Genomic DNA, 27,503 nt, shown 5'->3' with positions numbered 1-27,503 from the left:
CGTATAGTTTTCTTTATTTCTTTACATTTCAAATTCTCTCCACTTATTGTTTCTATAATAAGAAAAAAATCATATTAAATAAAAAAGATAATCTTATGTTTTTTACAGTCTAGATAAATATTTCCATTAAAAGAGTGACCATGAAGATTTTAGTGAGTAAATCTTTTGTAACTTTTATTAAATATTTTTACCTCAAATTACAATTTCAAATTTACATATATCTATCTATTTGAATATTATAACATTCTACCATTTTTGTCTCAGATCTTTTATTCAGTAAGTGCTTAATATTCAGAATTTATAGTTTTGCACAACACAGTTCCTTATACATTGATAGGAAAGAAAATGCAGTTGACATCAGTGAGAACATTTGAACCATAACCTGTCTTACCTGATCGTTTGCCCTAATCATGGGTACTTTCTATGCTAAGTCATTCCTGAAGAAATGTGTCTTGCAGCTCATTTTTTCCAATAAATAACAAATTATTTCTTAAGGATTTCAAGATGATTAAAGATTGTTCAATGTTTCCCAAATCATCAGAACATCATCTGAAAATTATTGCAGCCATCTGTTCCCAATCACAAGAGAAGTGAGAGAAGTTAGTAAAGATACATTGAACACCCCAGGCTGTAACTAGGAAATACATCTATGTAGTTTGAAGAAGACATTTCATTGACCTAAAAACCGTTCTAATTATCTACGATGTATCCTACATACTCCTTGCATCCATTAATTTTGGTTAAGTTAGGCTGTGTTAACATAGAACACCCCTATCTCAGTTTTTTGCAGTAATAAAGGTTACTTCTCCTTCTTATAACATCTGTAACATGAGTCTTTTCAGTCAGGTCTTTACTTCAGGACGCGAGATGGTGAAGCAGTGCCTATTCTGGACAATGTGGTGAAGGGAAAAGAATGAGTTGGTGAACCAAGAGCTGGCTTTTGTAGTTTCTGCTCAAAAACGTTTAGTGTTTCTGCCCATCTTTCATTTGCCACATGTAGTCAAATGGTCATTCTGAGTTCAACAGCAGTAGCAATAGGGAGACCATCTAATCTGCCCCCAGGAGGAGGGTACCACAAGTCACAAGGTCAGGCACGGTTTTGGTGAAATAGGGAATTATCTTCCCCTAGAAAGAAGCAGCCAATATTTTGAATGTTTATTGCAATCTACCAACCCTCTGAAAATGTAAATCTTTTCTAATATTTTCGAAGATTCAAACAATATTTGTTTAAAACCTATTATGTTCTTGGAAATGTGCACAATGCTGGATATTAGGATTTGAATGAGACAGATAAGTCTCTGCTTTCATAGAGCTCACAGTCAACAAACAAACATATGTGAATATAACATACTGTCAGATTGTATTCAGAGTCATGGCATAGAGCACTGGTTGGCAAATGTTTTCTTAAAGGTCCAAGAGTAAATATTTTAGGTTCTGTGGGCCATTTGGTCTCTGTCACAACTATTCTACTCTCATGTTGTAGTGCAAAAGTGGTCCTATGTAAACCAATAGGATAGCCGTGGTTTTTTTGTTTGTTTTTTGTTTTTAAAGATTTTATTATTTCCTTTTTCTCCCCAACGCCCCCCGGTACATAGTTGTATATTCTTCGTTGTGGATTCTTCTAGTTGTGGTATGTGGGACGCTGCCTCAGTGTGGTTTGATGAGCAGTGCCATGTCCACGCCCAGGATTCGAACCAACGAAACACTGGGCCGCCTGCAGTGGAGCGCGCGAACTTAACCACTCGGCCACGGGGCCAGCCCCTAGGATAGCTGTGTTTTAATGAAACTATATTTACTAAAACAAACAGCTGAAATTGGAGCCTCAGTTTGCAAACCACTGGAATAGAGAATAAATGGGGGTGATGGGCTTTTACAGATAGGACTATCAGGGAAGACCTTTTGAAGGATATGAGTATGAATAATAAGTGGCCAGGCATATGAACATCTGAGAGCAGAGTTTATTGGCAAAGGGTTCATCATGTGCAAAGGCACTGGGGTAGGAAAAAACTTGGAGTTCTTGAAGAACAGAGAAAAAGCTCATATTGCTAGAACACAGTGTGCTAGAGTTTGCAGTTATGAGCTAACAGAGTTTCAGATTATATAAAGTTTCATAGGCCACGTAAGGGGTTTGGATTTTATTATAGGTGGAATTGGAAGTCACCAGAACCTGTGAAACGGGGATAGCATATGAGGTTGACTCTGAAAATGATCATTTAGGCTGCTATTTGGAGAAAGGATTGATGGAGGAGAGCAAGACCAGAGCGGGGAGGCTAATGCAGTGATTCAGGAGAAAAGGATCTGGGAGAAAATTAATAGTGGTTTGGAATAGCCACAGAGATGGAAGGAATTGGGTGGATTCAACGTATGTGAAGGTGGTATGACTGAACTGAGAGTATGGGAAAGGGAAGAGACATGGAGACTCTCGAGTTCTGGGTTTGAGCACATGGGTGGGGGATGACGTCTTTCAGCTTTTCCTACTCAATCAAAATAATTTGCAAGTTTAAGCAATTATCTGGAGATATAGCCTATGATTGCTTCAATTCTCTATTTGGAAATTCTCTTCTTCCATCAGCAAAGGTTAGCTTTCTGATTTCTTAAATAGGTTCCCAAGACAGATACAACTGTATATTTTTAAATATGTGCTCCAATCAATATGTACATAGATGCACCCCCAAATTCAAGAAGTTCGTGTTTTTGCTATTTTTTTTCCAAAGAGTAGGTATGTATGCATTTATTCAATAGATTATTTATTGACAGTATTGAACATTCTGGAAAGAAGGTGGTGCAACAAAATCAAAGCCCACACATGGACTTTATATTGGGAGAGTTAGATAATGTTTAAGTAAATGAATAAAGCAATATGCATAAATAGTGACTAACGTTTACTGGGAACTTATATCTCCAGTAACAATTTTTCTTATTTCTGAATTTTATTCCTTCCCATATGCCCCCTCATTCAAATTCGTTATAGATTTTCTAAATGTATTTGGTTTTTCTGCTCCATATTTTATGATCTATATGTTATATGTTAGATTATCATAAAAATGAGAAGGAGGATAAGATTACTGAAACATTTTAATGTGATCACACATCCTCACATGGAGAGATTTTTCGCCCTGGCTGACAAGATTGCATTTGTTGAAAACCCTCATCCAGCAGACTTAAGACAATAAGAATACACAGCACACAAAGAATATATACTTCAGTCAATTCAATTTCATTATATTGTCGTGGTCAGTGAATTTGTTTTCCAGTTTTTAATAACATTTCTGTGTGGAGAATAGGTGATGGAATAATTTTTCAGCTGAAATAACCACTTTATCAGTGTAATAATTTCTCTCTTTCCGAAGTAATTTGCTGTCACAATTATTGAAAGATGATGCGACAAGCAAACAGATACTTGATTATTTTCATTACAATTATCATATGATAGTGTTAAAAAAATGCCATGAAAGTTGAGTGTTCCAGGGCTAAATTTCTGGCCATGAAGAGAAGGTCTTTCAGAGAGGAAAATTTTATTTGCCATTTTAGTTAAAAGAAGTCAAATGGAGAATATGGAGGAGGTTGAAATTTGAACTGGGCCACATAGGTTTGAACAGAATGAGTGTGGAAACCTCAGGCCATCTCCTGTATTGACATGCTATCAATCAGTAAATAGGAAATTCAGGTGAGTAATATCCCAAACCTGCTCTTCTTTTTTCTCCATTTATTACTTATTGCCTCTTTCCCAACCTTTCTATCCACATACTCTTATTGCATCTTTTATATCTCATTTACTTTTTCTTTAGCTTGTATTGCATCTTAAAAATAAATTATAGCTGCTCCTTTCCTCTAAAATAAGACCACAGAAATAAAATCACTGTTCTGTGGGTGCTAACCCACCACCCATCACTTAGCTTGGGAAAATTAGCATGGGAAAATTCCCTGACAACTCATGCTACCTACCAATTAATTATAACAACCCTAGAAAGAAGTGAAATAGAAATCAATATGACAGAAGAATTTTGATCTTCTAGAATAAATAATTGGCATTTATATGTATTAGCACTCGTCTAAAAAAAGTTACAGAAGAGAAAATTGAGCTGAACAATGTACCCAACAAGTAATTTGAGCATTTTAGAAATCAATTAGAATCTTTTAAATTATTGTTTTCGCGTTATATTTGAAATTCATTTTCCCTTGAAGAAAAAAATGTAATTTCCTTTATGCAGCATAATGAATTTTTTCCCTTTTAGGAATTTTATTTAATTCATGACGACTCTTGTTTTAATCAGAAATAGTTTTAGAGAACTACATCCGCCCACCACACACAGTCATTCACACTGTAGGTTGCCTCTGTTTGGTACTAAATCAAATTAGTATTTTATTAGCGCTATATTTCCTGACCCTGGTTAAAATGTATTAATGAAGGTGATGACTTTCTCCATTTTCATTCCCTACCATCCTCTATGTGGGTTTTCCCCCTCCTTCAATCCCTCCTGTGCTTTTCTAATTCTCTAGTCAATGTTCAGGTTCTCATTACTCTTACATTTAGATATTCACTAGTTAATTAAATTATTTTCCTGAATTGAAAAGTTTTCCTCAAAATGTGACTGAAGAAAATATCAGAACCTGGGTTGTCCAATATACTATGAGAAATAGATTGTAGTAGTAACAGATAATCTCATTATGGGACATTTCTTTAATATCACTATTCTTTACATATTCATTAATAAGCTATCAGAAAAAAATTTAAGACAGAAAGATGTAGTTATTTTTTTCTTTCTGAGGTAATTTTTTTTTGTTTTCTCTTGTCAAGTTATACTAAATAGTTCAATTCTTTATAAGGAAATCTTTTTTTTTTTTCTTTTTGCTGAGAAAGATTTGCCCTGAGCCAACACCTGTTGCCAATCTTCCTCCCTCTTTTTTTTTTTCCTCCCCAAAGCCCCAGTGCATAGTTGTGTATCATAGTTGTGAGTCCTTCTATGTGAGGCTCCGCCACAGCATGGCAACTGACAGACGAGTGGTGTGATTTTGCGCCCGGGAACTGAACCTGGGCCACTTTGGATTTAATTAACTTGTTCAACATCATATTGCAGGTGATGAATGACAGTGGGAATGCAAGGCAGAGCCATTTGACTGCAGTGGGTCTGTCCTTTGTTCTATTTATAGTTCTTCCCTGTAGGAGGCTTAGTTGGTATTACACCTTAGTATTTAATTTCCTCCAAATTGGAGCTTTGGATCCGATTTTTCCCTCTTCCTAGAATGCTCTTTTCCAAACTTTTAAGTACTTCCTTCTCAGTATTTTCATCCTAGCTCAACTGTAACCTTAGAGGCTTTCCCTCTCTCCCTCATCCAATTTAGGATGGGTGCCCTCTACCCAATGTCCTTTTCTTTTGCTTTGTTTTTTATTTTCCCTCAGCTTTATTGAGATAAAATTGACGTGTAACATTGTATAAGCTTAAAGTGTACATCATAATGATTTGATATATATATATAGTGAAATAATTACCACAGTACTTTAGTTAACATTCCTAACTGCACAAAGTTATAATTATTTTTCTTGTGATGATAACTATTAAGATCTACTCTCCTAGCAACGTTCAAATATACAACGTTGTTAACTACAGTCCCTGTGCTGTACATTACATCCCCAGAACTTATTTATCTTATAACCGGAAGTTTATACATTTTGATTAGCTTCATCCATTTCCTCACCCCCCACTGTCTGCTTCTGGCAACCACCACTCTCTTTTCTGTTTCTATGACTTAGGTTCTTTTAGGTTCCATATATAAGTGAGATCATACTGCATATCTCTTTCTTTGTCTGACTTACTTCAGTTAGGATAATGTCCTCAAGATTGATCCACATGGCCACAAATGGCAGGACTTTGTTCTTGTTTATGGCTGAATAATATTCCTGTATATGTATGTGTGTGTGTGTGTGTGTGTGTGTGTGTGTGTATGTACATACATTACATATATACCACATTTTCTTTATCCATTCATTTTTACGTGGACTCTTAGGTTGTTTCTGTATCTTGGCTATTGTAAATAATGCTGTCATGAATGTGGAGGTGCAGATATCTCATTGAGATGATTTCATTTTCTTTAGATATATACCCAATGGAATTGCTGGATCATGTTGTAGTTCGATTTTCAAGTATATAAGGAAATTCCATACTGTTTTCCATAGTGGCTGTACCAATTTATATTCCCACCAACAGTGCACAAGGGTTCCCTTTTCTCAACATCCTTGCCAATACTTATCTCTTGTCCTTTTTATAACAGTCATTCTAACAGACGTGACGTGATATCTCGTTATGGTTTGATTTGCATTTCCTTGATGATTAATGATGTTGAGCACTTTTTCATGCACCTGTTGACCATTTGAATATCTTCTTTGGAAAAACGACTATTCAGGTCCTTTGCCCATTTTTAAATTAGATTATTATTTGCTGTTGTTATTGAGTTGTATGAGTTCCTTATATATTTTGTATATTAACCCTTTATCAGATATGTAGTTTGCAAATATTTTCTCCCATTCCATAGGTTGCCTTTTCATCTTTTTGATAATTTCCTTTGCTGTGCAGAAGCTTTTTAGTTTGATGTAGTCCCATTTGTTTTTTTTTATTAAGATTATGATAGATTACAACCTTGTGAGATTTCAGTTGTACATTATTGTTAGTCATGTTGTGGGTACACCACTTCCCCCTTTGTGCCCTCCCCCCACCCCGCCTTTTCCCTGGTAACCACCGATCAGTTCTCCTTGTCAATATGTTAATTTACACCTATGAATGGAGTCATATAGAGTTCATCTTTTTCTGTCAGGCTTATTTTGCTTAACATAATACCCTCGAGGTCCATCCATGTTGCTGTGAATGGACCAATTTTGTCCTTTTTTATGGCTGAGTAGTATTCCATTGTGTATATATATACCATATCTTCTTTATCCAATCATCAGTTTCTGGGCATTTAGGTTGGTTCCACATCTTGACTATTGTAAATAATGCTGGGATGAACGTAGGGGTGCAAGGGACTCTTGGGATTTCTGATTTCAGGTTCTTAGGATAGATACCCAGTAGTGGGATGGCTGGGTCATAGGGTATTTCTATTTTTAACTTTTTGAGAAATCTCCATACTGTTTTCCATAGTGGCTGCACCAGTTTGCATTCCCACCAACAGTGTATGAGGGTTCCTTTTTCTCCACAAGCTCTCCAACATTTGTTGCTCTTGGTTTTGGATGTTTTTGCCAATCTAACTGGTGTAAGGTGGTATCTTAGTGTAGTTTTGATTTGCATTTCCCTGATGATTAGCGATGATGAAGATCTTTTCATGTGTCTATTGGCCATCCATATATCTTCTTTGGAGAAATGTCTGTTCATGTCCTCTGCCCATTTTTTGATCGGGTTGTTTGTTTTTCTGTTATTAAGCGGTGTGAGTTCTTTGTATATTATGGAGATTAACCCTTTGTCGGATAGGTGGCTTGTAAATATTTTTTACCAATTAGTGGGCTGTTTTTTTGCTTCAATCCTGTTTTCCCTTGCCTTGAAGAAGCTCTTTAGTCTGATGAAGTCCCATTTGTTTATTCTTTCTATTGTTTCCCTCAGCTGAGGAGTTATAGTGTCCGAAAAGATTCTTTTGAAACTGATGTCAAAGAGTGTACTGCCTATATTCTCTTCCAGAAGACTTATTGTTTCAGGCCTAATCTTTAGGTCTTTGATCCATTTTGAGTTTATTTTGGTGTGTGGTGAAAAAGAATGGTCAATTTTCAACCTTTTGCATGTGGCTGTCCAGCTTTCCCAGCACCATTTGTTGAAGAGACTTTCTTTTCTTCAATGTAGGCCCTCCGCTCCTTTGTCGAAGATAAGTTGTCCATAGATGTGTGGTTTTATCTCTGGGCTTTCAATTCTGTTCCATTGATCTGTGGACCTGTTTTTGTACCAGTACCATGCTGTTTTGGTCACTGTAGCTTTGTAGTATGTTTTGAAATCGGGGATTGTGATTCCTCTGGCTTTGATTTCCTTACTCAGGATTGCTTTAGCAATTTGTGGTCTTTTGTTGCCCCATATGAATTTTAGGATTCTTTGTTCAATTTCTGTAAAGAATCTCCTTGGGATTCTGATTGGGATTCTGATAGCATTGAATCTGTAGATTGCTTTAGGTAGTATGGACATTTTAACTATGTTTATTCTTCCAATCCATGTGCATGGAATGTCTTTCCATCTCTTTATATCGTCGTCAATTTCTTTCAAGAAAGTCTTGTAGTTTTCATTGTATAAATCCTTCACTTCCTTGGTTAAATTTATCCCAAGGTATTTTATTCTTTTCGTTGTGATTGTGAATGGGATTGGGTTCTTAAGTTCTTTTTCTGTTAGTTCATTGTTAGTGTATAGAAATGCTACTGATTTATGTATGTTGATTTTATACCCTGCTACTTTGCTGTAGTTGTTGATTGTTTCTAATAGTTTTTCTATGGATTCTTTGGGGTTTTCTATATATAAGATCATGTCATCTGCAAACAGCGAGAGTTTTACTTCATCATTACCTATTTGGATTCCTTTTATTTCTTTTTCCTGCCGAATTGCTCTGGCCAACACCTCCAGTACTATGTTGAATAGGAGTGGTGAAAGTGGGCACCCTTGTCTTGTTCCTGTCCTCAGAGGGATGGCTTTCAGTTTTTGTCCATTGAGTATGATGTTGGCTGTGGGTTTGTCATATATGGCCTTTATTATGTTGAGGTACTTTCCTTTTATACCCATTTTGTTGAGGGTTTTTATCATAAATGGATGCTGGATCTTGTCGAATGCTTTCTCTGCATCTATTGAGATGATCATGTGGTTTTTGTTTCTCATTTTGTTAATGTAGTGTATCACGTTGATTAACTTGCGGATGTTGAACCATCCCTGTCTCACTGGTATAAATCCCACTTGATCATGGTGTATAATCTTTTTGATATATTGCTGTATTTGGTTTGCCAGAATTTTGTTGAGGATTTTTGCATCTATGTTCATCAGTGATATCGGCCTGTAGTTCTCCTTGTTTGTGTTGTCCTTGTCAGGTTTGGGGATCAGAGTGATGTTGGCTTCATAGAATGTGTTAGGGAGAACTCCATCTTCCTCAATTTTCTGCAATAGTTTGAGAAGGATAGGTATTAAATCTTCTTTGAATGTTTGGTAGAATTCTCCAGAGAAGCTGTCTGGTCCTGGACTCTTATTTTTGGGGAGGTTTTTGATTACTGTTTCTATTTCTTTACTTGTGATTGGCCTATGCAGAGTCTCCACTTCTTCCTGATTCAGTTGGCAGAGGTTGTAGGAGTCTAGGAATTTGTCCATTTCTTCTAGGTTGTTCAATTTGTTGGCATATAGTTTTTCATAGTATTCTCTCATGATCCCTTGTATTTCATTGGTATCTGTTGTGATTTCTCCTCTCTCATTCCTAATTTTATTTATTTGAGATTTCTCTCTTCTTTTCTTGGTGAGTCTGGCTAAGGGTTTGTCAACTTTTTCGAAGAACCAACTCTTTGTTTCATTGATCCTTTCTACTGTCTTTTTTGTTTCAATATCGTTTATTTCTGCTCTTATTTTTATTATTTCCCTCCTTCTACTGACTCTGGGCTTTGTTTGTTCTTCTTTTTCTAATTCTGTTAGGTGTCGTTCGAGGTTGCTTATGTGAGCTTTTTCTTGTTTAGTGAGGTGGGCCTGTATTGCAATGAGTTTCCCTCTTAGGACTGCTTTTGCTGCATCCCAAATGATTTGGTATGTCGTGTTCTCATTTTCATTTGTCTCCAGATAATATTTGACTTCTTCTTTAATTTCTTCAATAATCCATTGTTTGTTCAGAAGCGTGTTGTTTAGTCTCCACATTTTGCACCTTTCTCTGCTTTATTCTTGTCGTTGATTTCTAGTTTCATAGCATTATGATCAGAAAAGATGCTTCATATTATTTCAACTCTATTGTATTTATTGATGCTTGCTTTGTTTCCCAAAATATGGTCTATCCTTGAGAATGTTCCATGTGCACTTGAGAAGAATGTGTAACCTGCTGTTTTTGGATGAAGTGTTCTATATATATCTATTAAGTCCATCTGCTCTAATTTTTCATTTAATTCTATAATTTCCTTGTTGATTTTCTGTCTGGATGTTCTGTCCATTGGTGTTAATGGTGTGTTGAGGTCCCCTACTATTATTGTATTGTTGTTGATGTCTTCTTTTAGTTCTGTTAAGAGTTCCTTTACAAATTTGGGTGCTCCTGTGTTGGGTGCGTATATATTTATAAGTGTTATGTCTTCTTGGTGGAGAGTCCCTTTTATCATTATATACTGCCCCTCTTTGTCTTTCTTTATCTGTTTTGCTTTGAAGTCTACCTTGTCTGATATTAGTATAGCGACACCTGCTTTCTTTTGTTCATTATTAGCTTGGAGTATTGTTCTCCATCCCTTCACTCTGAGTCTGTGTTTGTCTTTGGGGCTGAGGTGTGTTTCCTGGAGGCAGCATATTGTTGGGTCTTGTTCTTTGATCCATCCTGCCACTCTGTGTCTTTTGATTGGGGAGTTCAATCCATTTCCATTTAGAGTGATTATTGAGATGTGGGGGCCTACCGCTGCCATTTTATGTCTTGTTTTCCAGTTTTCTTCAATTTCCTTTGTTTCTCGTCCCATGGTTTAATCTGTTCTGATGGAGAGCTGCTACTCTCTGTTGTTGTCCTTCTACTTATCTCCTTTGCTCTTGGTTTTGTAGCCCCTTTCCTTTTTTCGGTTTTACAGGAATGAGGGTTTTCCTGAGCATTTCCTGAAGAGGAGGTTTTGTGGCAATGAACTTCCTTAATTTTTGTTTATCTGGGAAAGTTTTTATTTCTCCATTGTATTTGAAGGATATTTTCACTGGGTAGAGAATTCTCGGCTGTAGGTTTTTGTCCTTCAGATTTTTGAATATATCATTCCACTCTCTTCTAGCCTGTAAAGTTTCTGCTGAGAAATCTGCTGATAGCCTGATGGGGGTTCCTTTGTAGGTTAGTTTCTTTTGCTTGGCTGCTCTTAGTATTTTCTCCTTGTCGTTGACTTTTGCTAGCTTCACTACTATATGCCGTGGGATTAGTCTTCTTGCATTGATAAAGTTTGGAGATCTTGTAGTCCCATTTATTTTGATTATTTTTTTCTTTTGAGGAAGATTAGCCCTGAGCTAACTACTGCCAGTCCTCCTCTTTTTGCTCAGGAAGACTGGCCCTGAGCTAACATCCATGCCCATCTTCTTCTACTTCATACATGGGACACCTACCACAGCGCGGCATGCCAAGCGGTGCCATCTCCGCACCCAGGATCTGAGCTGAGGAACCCCGGGCCACCGAAGCCAAACATGCGAACTTAACTGCTGTGCCACTGGCCAGCCCCAATCCTTGTCACAAACCTGGAGAAGGGCACAATTCTTATTTTCACTAGATAAGTGAGGAAATAAAGCTCAGAGAGGTTAAGTAATTTGCCCAAAATTAGTTATAGACCTGGTTGGGATTTGAATCCAGGCTCATTTGTCTCTATATTTGTTACTCTTAGCCAATTAATTTTATCTCAAGATTGGTCAAGAATAGTAACTTTTCCTAAGAAAAATATATTAAGAAAAACATTTTGCCTTAAATTTCATGTAGTAAGCTTTAAGAATCCACTAGGAATTGGACATATAAAATATAAAATATGAATATAATTAAACACCTTAGGTGTTATTTCAAAACTTTGGAAAATCTTACAGAAGGCACTTGACTCAGGAGATTTGAATTATAAATCTAATTTCATTACTGATTATTTGTATCATTTTAGATAAGTCACTTAACTTCACTAGATCTCATTTCTCTCATTTATAAAATAAATAAGTTTTTCTGGAATATCTCCAAAGAACTTTCTAGCTCTCAAATTATAAGATCTCTAGAAATGTGTATTAATTAATTTATATTAAAAGTGAGGGAGAAATCCATGTAATGTCATTGCTTATCTAATTTAACATTTATTTTTTAATAATTTTATCAAATTTGTCTTAAAAAAATGACTTCCCAGTTACCGAATTAAGAAGTAATTAAAAATGAATCTCTATGAAATATTTCTAGTTATAAAAGATAATTGAAGCATTTAAGATGTAACATCTTAAAATTATTATTCACAGCACTTTTCACCTTGTAGCTATTGACAAGTAGATTTTGATTTCAGCATGTATTGTGTAGGTTGAATGATTTTCAATGTGATTATTTTATAAGACTATATATGCTATTATTTGAAGAATTCTAGAAGAAGCAGCCTGAAAAACCAAGAAACTGAAATGTCTTACAATTCAACAATTCAACAGAGGTCATCTTTTGAAAATCTGGACTCAGTTATGTATTTTTCTCTAAATAGAGCTATATAGTACTTTGGCCACAATGATGTATGGTTGAGCCTTGTCCCTAACATATTTGGAGTTTTAATGTAACCAAGAATTCCTCAATACAGAGTAACAAATTTCACTACAGAAACTAAGTTGAAATACTAAATCTTAAGATCCTAATTTTGGGTCTTATCCATTTTAACTTAGTTTGAACATGTTTCACATGTTCTAATATGAACTTAAGAAAATTGCGCATAAGTGAAAATAGTTGCTCAACAGCCCAATATGGATTATGATTGTGTTATTTTCTAGATTAGCTGTGGGGTTGGATAATTTTATTTAGGGTAAAAAATATCAACTGCTTCAAACATATGGAGGTGCACTGTCTATAGAAGAACAGTTTCCCAAGGCAAGGTCTATAAGTGTTTGTCAATTTGGTCATCTAAGACTTCCAGTGACTCTTCAGGTCATATAGTAGTTCCCTTTCTTTTTGTTTTCCAAAGGTTTTTCAACTTTTAAAGAACCATATGTGCAGTTTAACCCCAGTTACCACAGAAAAAGGCATTTCCTGCTTCCCAAATAGTACCTGCATAGTTCTTCCAAAGACAGACAGTCTTCTCCTCCACTGACTGTAAATATAGGAAAAGATTTTATAGAAGGATTGAGAGACATTCCCAAACACCTTTTCTCCAGTCCATCAAGAGTGTTTCAGGATGATATGACGCTAAACCCAGACAGAGAGAAAACATAAATGTTATAAGTTTTAGATTTTGTCCTATACTCACTCGTTGATGTTGGATCAGATGACATAACCTGGATCTCTGAATTTCCATCTGCAAAAAAGAAGATCCCGACATACTTTGAACACAACATAAATCCTGAGTATCTGGAACCAAATGTTGAAATTGGTTCTTTTGTCCCAGTTAAACTGCTGAATGGACATTGTGCAAATACAAAGGAATTGATGGAGTGCAACAGTCCTGTTGACTGAGAACTTGTCTCAGACGGCATAATGACAGCTGGAGAAGTTTAGATAAGGAAAAATAAAATGTCAGAATTCTTGTCTTAGAGCTTTGTAGTCCGCTGGCATGTGCTTCTGTTGAAGCTGTGGGAAACCCTGCCTTAATCCAATTGTTGAAAAGTGCTGGTTGAAAAAAATACATTTTCACTTCCTACTATGATGTTGGAAAGGTTCCTATTTAAAACTCGAAGATAACAAAGAACACTTAGGTGATACATATTCAGTTTTTCTAGTTTAGAAAATTAGCGAAGGGAACTATCTACATAGCTCTCAAAGCAAAAGGCAATTTTTGAAATAGTATGCAGGGCTGTTTTAATACTGGGAGAGAGTAACACTTAAAAAAAATTAAAACCAAACAATTCTACCTATGCTATGTGAAAATATCTTTGTAATGACGCTTTTATTGAGTCTTTTCAAAGACAGACATGGATGAGTGCTACTACACTGCCACCTGGTGATTAGGCAGGCAGGAAGGATATGAGTAAAACTACCTGATGGAGAAAATATCAGGGTTTGTTCATGAGTATTCAATATGCTGAGTTTCTCTAATATATACAAATTTGCTAATAACATGAAGATGCTTTGTATCCCGTTATATTTTATTTAACAGCACGTTCCTGGTAACTTTTAAATTGATTTCTATCAAAATGTCTGTGTTCTTCATTTCATATCTACTTGCAGTTAATTTTTTTTTTTATTTAGGTAAAGTAAATGAGCCAACTCTTTGCAGAGGTTCAGGAGTTACTGACCTATTCCTGGAAATGGGAGAGGGAAAGAATGACATGACCTAAATTTCTTCTATTTCAAATGGTGCATTTGATGTTAGCAATCTCAACTTACGCTGTCAAACTACTCATTCAATTTAGAGTTACTCATTGATTTTATAGTACTGCCTTTTCCTTTTAAAAGTGATTTGGCCTAGAAAAGAATGGCTTCAGCAATTTAAAGTTGGGTGTCAAAGGCAACAAATGCAAAAAAACTGAGGGAACAAAAGATGTGAGCATTCCGTGAAGTTGTATGTTTTCTTTATGTTATCTTTTTTTAAAGTGTTGAGAATTGTGAACAATTTTAATAAGCAAGTATAGGTGTTAAGACAACAAAATTGTTAGACAAGTCATTTTTTTGGACAAATTTGTTTTATTTATTTAGTTACAGGTATGGAGATGAAATTTAGTATTTACGTTTATTTCCCTGTTTCTATGTTCATACCTATTAAACTATGAGAATCTAGAAAATGAGAGATGGAGGAAGCCATGGGAGAATGGATATGGCAGAGCCATGCTACAGTGAGTCAGCTCTTCCTCAACATAGCTAAAAGATCTTCAGAAATTCAAGAACTCAAAATGAGAAGAGTTCTTGTCAGTGTTTTTATATCACAGCATATCCTTAGTGATTATGAGAAATTAAGAGAAAGTAGTTAACCTGGGTTTACAGGAGGTTTAGATCATCCTCTTTTCTGACCAATGTTCAAATTATCATATCATTCAAGCTTTTTGCTGAGAGATAAATTGATCATTTACTTCTAACCACCTTCACGTATGCATGATCAAAGAAACGCCACACTGCTGTTGAGGCTCTATGCAGTTATAAATGCAGGCATGGTGAATAGGTTGTCTGGTCCATATATTATATGGAGCTTCACTATATTCGTAAAAGGATAAACATGTGTTTTTGGTTACTATAGAGGGTGAGATCTTGTCCCCATGTCTGCACAGCCGAAAAGACTATAAAATGATAGGTGGCAAATAAAGAAGAGTCCCCGTGGGAAGGGGAAGTTGTGATGTTTATAGTACTATATTCATGTCCTGAAGAGATATATTTTCCTATTCACCCAATTTTTCTCCACTCTTAGCGTATTAACTTATTGACTTGACTAGGTTAAGAGTCAAAATTGGAAAACTAATTTATTTGAGCAGAAATTTGTTCATTGTATTTCAGGAAGAAAAAAATGCACTATAATATGAAAAAGCCCAAGGGGAGAGTACTGGAAAACATATTTTGAAATGGAATTTTTTTTTATGATGGACAATCGTACTTAAAATACAGTGGCAGTTCTATTCATTGCTCTTTTGAAGGACAATGAGAGATGGACTATTTATTTTCTCCTCAAACTGAGGCATGCCTGCTCCCACTGTTTCTCCCTCAGGCCCGTATTCACAGTTCTCAACCAAGAGCGGACTTTTGGCCAAGCAATTTTAGAAGCACTGAATAAGCGACAAAGAGGTTAGAAAGGAAGTAAAGACAAGAATCCTGTTACATTTATCTGTGCATTATAAACAGCCAGTGAAGTGCTCAGCAGAGAGTGGACACTAATAAACTTTGATTTGATGGAAATTTCCAAAAGGGCAATCTACAAAAGCAGATTTTTCATTTTGGAAAGATGAAGGCTAAAAGAATGTGATTTATTTCTATAAAATTACAAAGAACTGGACATGTTCACCAAATTTCAGAATCTCCCTTAAGCATGATGTTTGTAGGCAGAGTGCTTTATAGCATACAAAGTCCTTTAATATTCTTTATTTTATACTCTTTCCCCAACAATACTGAAAGATATGGAGCATTCTCATTGTAGATTTGAGGAAGCAGGATCTTGGGAGAGCTCTAAACTCAGATTAAAATCAGTCATTTTCAAACACATTGCAACTGTCTGAGCGAAGATTTTTAAGACAAATAAAAGAAGCACTACTTTATTCACCATAATTTGAATTTATTATTCTTAGAAATCATTTAGATGCAAAAGGATTGACTCAACAAGGTTTTGTAGATAATGGAGCTTTATGCTATTTACAGTTATTACAGTTATTTAGTTAAAATTCAATTTGTAGGTTTAAAATATGGAGGGCAGATTCCCACATTAAAATATATGTCTCTTGATGGCAGTACTCATAGCTTTCACTCTCTAAGTCATGAAGAATTTGTAATGCACTATTAGGTTTTCAGAAAAGGAATATGATTCTCCTTAATAAGAACCACAACCATAACATAGATACTTTTTACAACATCAATACTCAGAAAATATTTAAAATATTTTGAGAAAGTTACAATAAATGAAACTAAGACCTGGTTCTTTGAAAAGATAATCAAAATCAACAAACCTTACCTAGACTCACTAAGTAAAAAAGAGAGAAATCTCAAATAAATAAAATCAAAAATGAAAGAGAAGTTAAAAGTGATAACTCAGAAATACAAAGAACCATAAGAGACTACTATGAACAATTATATGCCAGCAAATTGAGCAACCTAGAAGAAATGGATAAATTCCTAGAAACAGGCAATCTTCCAAGACTGAATCATGAAGAGATAAAAAGTCTGAATAGACTGATTACTAGTAAGGGCATTGAATCAGAAACCAAAAACATCCCAAAAAATAAAAATTCAGGACCAGATGCTTTCCTTGGTGAATTCTACCAAATATTCAAATAAGATCTAATACCTATCCTTCTCAAACTCTTCAAAAAAATTGAAGAGGAGGGAACAGTTGCAAAGACATTTTATGAGGCCAGCATTACCCTGATACCAAACCAGACAAGGACAACACAAAAAAAGAAAATAACAGGCTAATATCCCTAATGAACATACATGCAAAAATCCTCAACAGAATATTAGGAAACCAAATGCAATGATCTATTAAAAGGATCAAACACCATGATTGAGTGGTATTTATTCCAGGGTTATAAGGGTGATCCAACATATGCAAATCAATCAACATGATACATCACATTAACAAAACAAGGCGAAAAAAATCACATGATCATCTCAATAGATGCAGAAAAAGCATTTGACAAAATTCAACATCCATTTATGATCCAAACTCTCAACAAAATGGGTATAGAGGGTACATACCTCAACATAATAAAGGCTATATAAGACAAGTCCACAGCTAACATTATGCTCAACAGTGAAAAGCAGAAAACTATTTCTCTAAGGTCAGGAACAAGACCAGGATGCCCACTCTTGCCACTTTTATTCAACATAGTGTTTGAAGTCATAGCCAGAGGAATTAGACAAGAAAAAGAAATAAAAGACATCCAAAATGGAAAGGAAGAAGTAAAACTGTCACTATTTGAAGATGACATGATTTTATATATAGAAAATCCTAAAAACTCCACACAAAAATTCTTAGAACTAATAAATGAATTCAGTAAAGCTGCAGGATGCAAAATCAGTATACAAAAATCAGTTGTGTTTCTATACACTAACAGAAAACTATCAGAAAGAGAAATTAAGAAACAATCCCATTTGCAACTGCATCAAAAAGAATAAAATATCTAGGAATAAATCTAACCAAGTAAGTGAAAGACTTGTACATTGGAAACTATAAGACATTGGAGAAAGAAATTGAAAACAACACAAATAAATGCAAAGCTACTTCCATTCTCATGGATTTAAAGAATTAATATTACCCCAAAAAATCTACAAATTCAATGCTATTTCTATCAAAATCCCAAGGGCATTTTTCACAGAAATATAACAATAAATCCTAAAATTTTTATGGAACCACAAAAGACTCCAAATAGCCAAAGCAATCTTGAGAAAGAAGAACAAAGCTGGAGGCATCATGTTCCCTGATTTCAAAATTTATTACAAAGCTATAGTAATCAAAATAATATGGTATCAGTGTAAAAACAGACAAATAGATCAATGGAACAGTATAGAGAGCCCAGAATAAACCCGCACATATATGGTCAATTAATTTACAACAAAAGAGGCAAGAATATACAGTGGAGAAAGGACAGTCTTTTCAACAAAAGGTGTTGAGAAAACTGGACAGTCACATAAAAAGAATAAAACCAGACCACTATCTTACACTGTACACAAAAATTAACTCAAAGAGGATTAGGACCTTGAATGTAAGACCTGAAATCATATAACTCCTAGAAGAACACAGGCAGTAATCTCTTTAACATTGATCTTGATGATGATTTTTTGGATCTGACTTCAAAAGCAAAGGCAACAAAAGCAAAATAAACAAGTGGAACTACATCAAAATATAAAGCTCTGCATAGCAAAAGAACCCATCAACAAAACAAAAGGCAACTTATTGAATGAGAGAAAATATTTGCAAATCATAAATCCAATGAGGGGTTGATATCCAAATATAAAAATAACTCATACAACTCAATAGCAAAAAACAACAATCCATTTAAAAAATGGGCAGAGTATCTGAACAGACACTTTTCCAAAGACATACAGATGGCCAACAGGCACATAAAAGATGCTCAACATCACTAATTATCAGAGAAATGCAAATTAAAACCACAACCTCACACCTGTTAGGATGGCTGTTATCAAAAAGACAAGAAACGACAAGTGTCGATGAGGGTGTGGAGGAAAGGGAACACTCGTGCGCTACTGGTGGGAACATAAATTGGTGCAGCCAATGTGAAGAACAGTGTAGAGGCTCCTCAAAAAATTAAAAATAAACCTACTATATGATTCAGCAATTCTACTTCTGGGTATTTAGGAAGGAAATAGAACACTAATTCCCGAAGGAAATGAGAACAATAACTTGAAAAGACACACGCACCTTTATGTTCATTGCAGCATTATTAAAAATAGCTAAGATAGGGAAACAACCTAAGTGCCCATTGATGAATGAGTGAATAAAGAAGATGTGGTATATTTATGCAATGGAATACTACTCAACTATAAAAAGGAATAAAGTTTTGCCATTTGTGACAACATGGACGGACGTTGAGGGTATTATACTAAGTGAAATAAAGATGGGAAAGACAAAAACTATGTGATTTCATTTATGTGTGGAAGGTGAAAAACAAATGAACAAACAAAACGAAACAAAACTCATAGACACAGAGAGTAGATTGGTGGTTGCCAGAGGGGAGAGTAGTTAGGGGGTGGGCAAAATGGATGAAGGGGGTCAAGAGGTACACATTTTCAGTCATAAACTAAGTCATGAGGATATAACATAAAGCATGGTGACTATGATCGATAACATTGTATTGCTTGTTTGAAAGTTGCTAAGAGAGTAAATCTTAAAAGTTCTCATCACAAGTAAAAAAAAATTTGTAACTTTATATGGTGATGGATCTTAACTAGACTTATTGTGTTGATCATTTTGTAGTGTACAAAAATATTGAATCATTATGTTGTACACCTGACACTAATATAATATGTCAATTATACCTCAAAAAAACATTTTCCAAGTTATGCACATTGAAATTTAAGGGATTAATTTTTAGATCCTCAACTTCTGAATTTCTTATGATGCTCAGAGCATTCTTAACTGCCTCTTTTTTTCTACCTCTACGTTCTCAGTTTCTCTTCTCCCACTCTGAGAAGAAAATCAACCTCTCACCCAATCTTTATCTGGCAATCATGGATTTCCCAGAGTGGAAAAACCTAAGGAGTGAAATAAGTGGGTAACTGAAATACTGGAGCTGGTGTTCAGAAAGAGTAATCAAAGACTTTGGGTAACAAATCCTTTGGAATTTCAAGTGACTTGCAATTTTTTGTTTGCCAAAACAATGATAACAGGGCAAATCAAGCTGGTGGTGTACAGATCTTTGAAAATAAACTTTAATGATAGCTTACTATGGAATTTTTAGCATATAACTTGGAAGGAGTTAAAAGAACTGTGTGATCAATTGATTTATATCTATCTATCTACTACCTAATCTTCCAACTTTCAAATTTACCTATTGATGTGAATATCTCTCAGTGTTTACATTTTCCAAAATGAAAACTGAGAAGAAAGTTGATGTTGACTTTCATTTCATTCCAGTATAAAAAATAGTATTTATCTATGTACACATAAACTAATAGAAAGAAAAGCATCATCTATTTACTAACAGGATGCATGTATAGTTATTTTTGGTTAATAATTATTTTTCATGTTTAATAACATATTTGTGATTTTAATCAATTTTATCCCAAATATTGCATGATGGCTCAATCTTGAAAATATTGTTAACCATTTAGCGCTTTATGTTTACAGAGATTTCACAGTAATAAATTATAATATATATCCATGTTTTATTGCTGAGAAATATGATACGATGATCATTAATAAACTTTCAAACATAAAAATATATTACATTAAGATCTAACTTTGTTGGGAAAGTGGAATAAAAACCTAAATTGGTGGAATAAAAATTTAAAGAAGAAAAAATGATGTAATGTTAAAAAATATTGAGAAATTTGAAGTGTAACATTTACTGTTCTATGATGAAAATATTATACATAGCTAAATGAAGAATGTCAGATCAACATTTGATAAATTTTACAATTGATCTTTTTGATATTGAATACAAGGTGATTTCTTTGTTCCATGTTATTATGGAATCCAAATCAAAGAATACTATTCAAAAAACACTGTCATATTTGTCAAACTTTGCATGTACTATGAGAAAATCAGTTTAATTTTTAATTTTCCTCTGAATATATGTACATTAAATTATCTTAGATTATGTATACAAGACTTGAATAGGGAATAACCTCAGATAAATTATCACAGGGAAAAATCTGCTTTGCCCTTCCACTGTTTCTTTAGCTACTTTTAATTGGTGGGCTTTGCTAGACATGTTACCATCCCCCAAACAAAAAGAAAGGAAACATTTATAAGTGACTCTTAAGGAAGTAATAGGCCCAAGCCTCCTGATTCGTTGTTAATAGTCAAGTTGCTTTTATGCCTTAGTTTTGCACACATGTAGCATATATAATAAGAAAGAAAGAAAACAGCTGATCAGAACAGGAATTAAAATGTGCTTTGTAAACTTCTTTTATAGAATTTATTCCCTAAATCTTTATTTACAGAAGAAAGAAACCAGAGGAATTGTACATAATCAAAACAATAAGGGGGTAACGTGTAAGTTTTTGTGTTATATACACTTTTTCTTTGACATACATGGATAAAGTAAAACAGGAATATTAGTTCCTTTTCTAAAGGGACACATTTTTTTAACATTACAAAAGTAATCCAAAGCCTTCAAAATATATTGTTAAATATTAAACCTTGAGAGAGAATAACAGACTAGAATGGTAAAACAATAAATAAACCAAAACAAATTTTTTTGTGTATTTCTTTTCATATCTCCGTTACTTATTTAAATGTAAGCTAGAATATTAACAATGCTTTATGTTTTCTTTGTTTTATGTTCTTCTCTTCTTTTTTTTTGTCAGTTTAGCCAAAGGTTTGTCAATTTTGTTCATCTTTTCAGGGAAACAACTTTTGTTTTCATTGATTTTCCCTGTTTTTTTTCCATTCTCTATTTCATTTATCCCCACTCTAATCTTTATTATTTCCTTCCTTCTGGTAGCTTTGAGTTTAGATTGCCCTCCTTTTTCTAATTACTTAAGGTGTAAAGTTAGGTTATTTATTGGAGATCTTTTGTCTTTTTCAAAAAAGGTGTGAATTTACTGCCATAAATTTCCATCTAAGTCCTGCCTTCCCTACATATCGTAAGTTTTAGTACACTACGTTTCGTTTTCATTCTCCAAATATTTCCAATTTCTTTTGTGATTTGCTCTTTGACCCATTGGTTATTTAAGAGTATGCTGTTTGATTTCCATATATTTTTGAATTTTTGAGTTTTCCTTCTATAATTGATTTCTAGCTTCATTCATTCATTCTAGCTTCATGGTCATAGAAGACATTTTGTATAATTTCAATTTTTCCAAATTTATTTAGACTTGTTTTGTTGCCTAATATATAGTCTATCCTGGAGTGGGTTCTGTGTACACTTGATATATACTCTGCTCTTATTGGGTGGAGCATTCTATTTATGTCTGTAGATTTAGTTGGTTTATTTTTTCCTCAGCTTTATTGAGATATAATTGACATGAAATACTGTGTAAATTTAAGATGTACAATGTAATGATTTAACATGTGTATACATTGCAAAGTGATTACCACAATAAGATTAGTAACATATCCATCACCTCAAACAGTTACAAAGTTTTTTTGTGATGAAAATTTTTAAAGTTTACGCTCTTAGCAACTTTCAAATATACAAAACAGTATTGTCGTTGGTTTATAGTTTTGTCCAAGTCCTATATCTCCTTATTGATCCTCTGTCTAGATATTCAGTGCATTATTGAAAGTAGGGTATTGAAATTTTCAACTGTTATTGTAGAACTATTTCTCTTTTTAATCTTAGTTATATTTGGTGGCTCTGTTATTTGATTCATATATGTTTATAATTGTTATATATTCTTAATAAGTTGGCCCTTTTATCAATATTTAATGTGCTTCTTTGTCTCTAACAATATTTTTTGACTTAAAGTCTATTTTGTCTCTATTAGTAAACCCTCCCCGTTCTCTTCTGGTTACTGTTTGCACGAATATCTTCTTCCATCCTTTCATTTTCAACCTACTTGTGTATTAGGATCTAATTCAGGTCTCTGTAGATAACATATAGTTGGATCATGTCTTTTTATCCATTCTGCTGATCTCTGCCTTTTGAGTGGAGGGTTTAATTCACTTACACTTAAAGTAATTAATGATAAGGAAGGGCTTATTTTGGCTGTTTCAAAAATTTGTGTTCTTTATATCCTACATCATTTTTGTCCCTCATTTCCTCCATTATCATCATCTTTGGTGTTTGGTTGGTTTTTTGGTAGTGTACTATTTTTAGTTCATTATCACTTTCTTTTGGGCATATTTTTAAGATATTTCCTTAGTGTTTATCCTAGGATTACAATTAACGTTCTAAATTTCTAATAATGTAATTTGCATTGACACCTATTTAGCTTCGATAGCATTCAAAAACTCTGCTCCTATACAGCTCTATCCCCTCTGCCTTTATGTTGTCACAAGTTACATTTTTATATAGTACGTGTCCAATAACATAGATTTATAATCACTTTTTATGCATTGACTTTTAAATCATATAGGAAATAAAAAATGGAGTTACAAACTAAAAATGAAATAATACTGGCTTTTAGCATGCAGGGCTGTCTGTAGCATTCCATGCAGAGCAGGTCTATTTGTGATACAATGAAAGTGGGACCATTACTACCAATCTTACAGAAATGAAAAGGATTATAAGAGAATCTTATGAACAATTATTAGCCAACAAATTAGATAAACTAACAGAAATGGACAAATTTCTAGAAACACATAATTACCTAAACTGACTCAAGAAAAAATAGAAAATCTCAACAGACTTATCACAAGTAAAGAAATTGAATCAATAATGAAAAATTTCCCAACACAAAAAGCCCAGGACATGATGGCCTTACTAGTGAAATATACCAAATATTTAAAGAATTACCACTAATACTTCACAACCGCTTCAAAAAAACAGAAGAGGGACCACTTCTTAACTAATTCTTTGAGGCCAGCATTACGCTGATGCTACAAAACTATTTAATGAGGAAAAAAAGTACTAAGACTGGACATCCACAAGGGAAAAAATGAAAGGTTGAATGCCCACCTCTCACCATATTCAAAGACGAACTCAAAATGGATCAGTTACTTAAATATAAGAGCTAAGACTAAAATTTTTACAAAAAAAACATAGGGGCAAATCTTCATGACCTTGGATTTAGTAATGTATTCTTAGATATTCCTAGACACCAGAGCACAAACAAAAGAAAAAACAGGTAAGTTGGACTTCATGAAAATTAAAAACTTAGTGCATTAAGGGACATCATCAAAAAATAGAAAGACAACTACAATGAGGAAGAAAATACATGGAAATCATATAACTGAAAAAGGTCTAGTATCCGAATATGTGAAGAACTCTTACTATTCAAGAACAAAAAGACAACCCAATTCAAAAAGGGGCAAAGGTGTTGAGTAGACATTTCTCAAAAGAAGATATGCAAATGGCCAACAAGTACACTAAAAAACATGTTCAACATCATTAGTCATTAGAGAGATGCAAATCAAAGCCACAATCAGGTATTACTTTATGCCCACTAGATGATTACAATACAAAAAGAAAAGAAAAGAAGTGTTAGGAAGAATGTAAAGAAATTAGAACACTTGTACATTGCTGATGGGAATGTAAAATGTTTCAGTCGCAGTGGAAAACAGTTTGTTGGTTCCTCAAAAAGTCAAGCATAGAATTACAATATGACCCTCAATTTCACTTTTAGATATATATCCAAAAGGGTTGAAAATTGATCTTCAAATAAGTCCATGTACATGCATATTTATAGCAGCACTGCTCGCAAAGCCAAAAGGTGGAAATAGCCCAAAAGTTTAGCTTCAGATGAATGGATAAACAGTGATGATATAGATATGAATAATATTCAGCCATAAGAACTGAAGTAGTGATACATGCTGCAAGGGGAAATGAACCTCAAAAACATTATGATAAATGAAAGAAATAAGACACAAACACTCACATATTATATAATTCTGCTTATAAAAAATACCTAAAATAGATAAATCCGCAGAGACAGAATGCAGATTGGTGGTTGCCAGGGGGTGGTGATGGGGAGAGAGAGAACTGGGGAGAAACTGCTTAACAGTTATGGGGTTTTACTTTGAAGTGATGGAAATGTTTAATTTTTTAAAAAAGAAAAATATATTTTGCGTCTACACTGAAACAAGATAAATCTGAGAAGAGTTAGAAGGCCACAGCTCCATTCTTATCTCAAACTTCATGAATTACTGAGGTTTGGGCTGACATCTGGAATTTCTATCAGAAGAGGAAGAATGAACTAGATGAGAATTATGCGATGTGGTTGGTTGTTTTGAGCAATTAGTCCTCTCAGTGGAGCAATACAGCTTGGCAGCTGAATTATCACTTCTCTTACCTTCCAGTCATTTATATACTCTGTAATGGGAAAACTGCATTTACCACATTATGTATTTCTAGTTCTTTGTTAAGATCATATATATATATATATATATATATATATATATATATATATGGTCTCCATTTGTCATGGCATAGTTATTTGAAGGAGTTTACAAATGGAAAGATCTTAGTAAAGATTAAAAAGCAAAATCAAATAAGAAATTACAAGGATTCTTAAATAAGTCCAGGCAGAAATTGAAAAGAATATAATAAGAGAATATAATATGATATAGTTACATTCATTTTCAATTATTCTTCACTTTTGGTATTCTCATTCCTCTATCTTTAAAAGTCTGATTTTCAATGTTTTACATAGTAGGCAGATTCTACCATTTAAGTCCCTTTTTGTATCGTGAAACCCCAGGTGTCCTCTGCCTTCTTTCCATTAGATGACAATCACTTGGCAGATCGCTTAGTGAGAATGGTAATAATGCATGTATCATAGAGCAAATTGTCACATTCTAAAGATCATTAAAATAATGATGATTCCTGCAGTGTCATATTAATAAGTAAAAGTTACACCTGAACTGGAAAAAGTGTCCAAAATGAGTATTGTCATGGTAGAATTCAGCATCTAACTGTTATAGTGGGCATCAATTCACAAATCAACCATGACATTTAAAAATTGTACTCAACCGGCAAATGGATTAATAAGGGTGGTATTCATAGGGAGCAAAAAGCACTATTTCCTTTCTTGGAAACTAATTTAGTATCTTACTGCTTATAAGCTAACTAAAAATGTCAAAAATTTCACCCACATTTTGTATTTTTCAACCATGTATCTTCTTTTCCTTCATAGTTTTATATGTAATTACATGCTGCAAAATGTAAAGTAGACATTTGTATTTAAATTGTCTATTTGAAGGTTTTGAAGGTTGCACATAAATGAAAGCTCTAAGTCTTTGTCTCAAAGTGTTCTACATTAATTTTGCAATTAAAAAAAATAAAGCATTTGAAAAGGTAGTCCACATCATATGTCATCAGGGAAACTCAAATTAAAACAACAATGAGATACGACTACCCACCTATTAGAATGGCCAAAATCCAGAACATTGACCACATCAAATGCTGACAAGGTTGTAGAACAAAAGGAACTCTCATTCATTGCTGCTTGGAATGCAAAATGGTACAGCCACTTTAGAAGACAGATAGGTGATTTCTTATAAAACTAAACATTCTCTTACCATATGATGGAGCAGTCATGCTCGTTAGTATCTACCCAAATAAGCTGAAAACCTATGTCCGCACACAGACCTGCGTATGGGTGTTTATAACAGCATCTTTTCATAATTGCCACAATTTGGAATCAATCAAGATGTTCTTTAGTAGATGAATAGATAAACCATTTACATCGAGAAAATGGAATATTATTCAATATTAAAGAAATAACCCATCAAGCCAATAAAAAACAAGGAAGGACCTTAACTGTATATTGCTAAGTAAAGATGCTAATCTGAAAAGGCCACATACTGTATGATTCCAACCGTATGACATTCTGGAAAAGGCAAAACTATGGAGAGAATAAAAGATCAGTAGTTGCCAGGGTTCGGGAGGGATGGATGAATAGATGGAGCACAGAGAATTTTTAGGGTAGTGAAACTATTCTGTGTGATACTACAATGGTGGATACACGTCATTAAACATTTGTCCAAATCCATAGAATGTATATTAAGAATGAACCCTAATGTAAACTATGGACTTTGGGTGTTTCTGATATTTCAATATAGGTTCATGAGTTGTAACAAATGTACTACTCCGATATAAGATGTTGACAACGGGGAAGGCTATGCATATGTGGGGACAGAATGTACATGGGAAGTTTCTGTACTTTCCTCTCAGTTTTGCCATAAACCTGAAACTTCTCTAAAAAAATAATAATGTCTTAAAAAAACAAACAGACAAAAAATTGATCCACAGACCACATTTTGGTTAATAAGGCTTTGAATCATCGCTTATTCTGTAATACCACTTGGATCAGAGAGCCACTGAAGAAATGATACGTGACCAGAAGTGAGGAGTGTAGAGTCATGTAGGAACAGTTTTGAAGTGTATAGTGCCTATTGTCAGATAAATATTTCCAAGGGAATCCGTTTTCAAGAATCTGCAAATAAAAGAGCAAAATTAGAATAAAGATAAATAATTAAAATATATCACTGAAGAAATGGTTTATCAAGCACTGAAAATCATGTCGTTGTCATGATCAAAAATCAAAAATAGGAAGGTTTAGTACCTATTAGCATATTACAAGGATAGTAAAAGATAATAACGGTAAAGCAACTCAAACAAGACTAGCCCTTCCAAATACAAAAATTATAAACCCTAGACAAAACATTAACAAAGCACAGGAGGTTCAATACTTGAAAGAAGAAAAACTACATTGGGAAA

This window comes from Equus asinus, chromosome 1 (assembly GCF_041296235.1).
Source record: "Equus asinus isolate D_3611 breed Donkey chromosome 1, EquAss-T2T_v2, whole genome shotgun sequence".
NCBI lineage: Eukaryota > Metazoa > Chordata > Mammalia > Perissodactyla > Equidae > Equus > Equus asinus.
The sequence above is the reverse complement of the archived record's forward strand: the minus strand, read 5'-3'. Positions refer to the sequence as shown.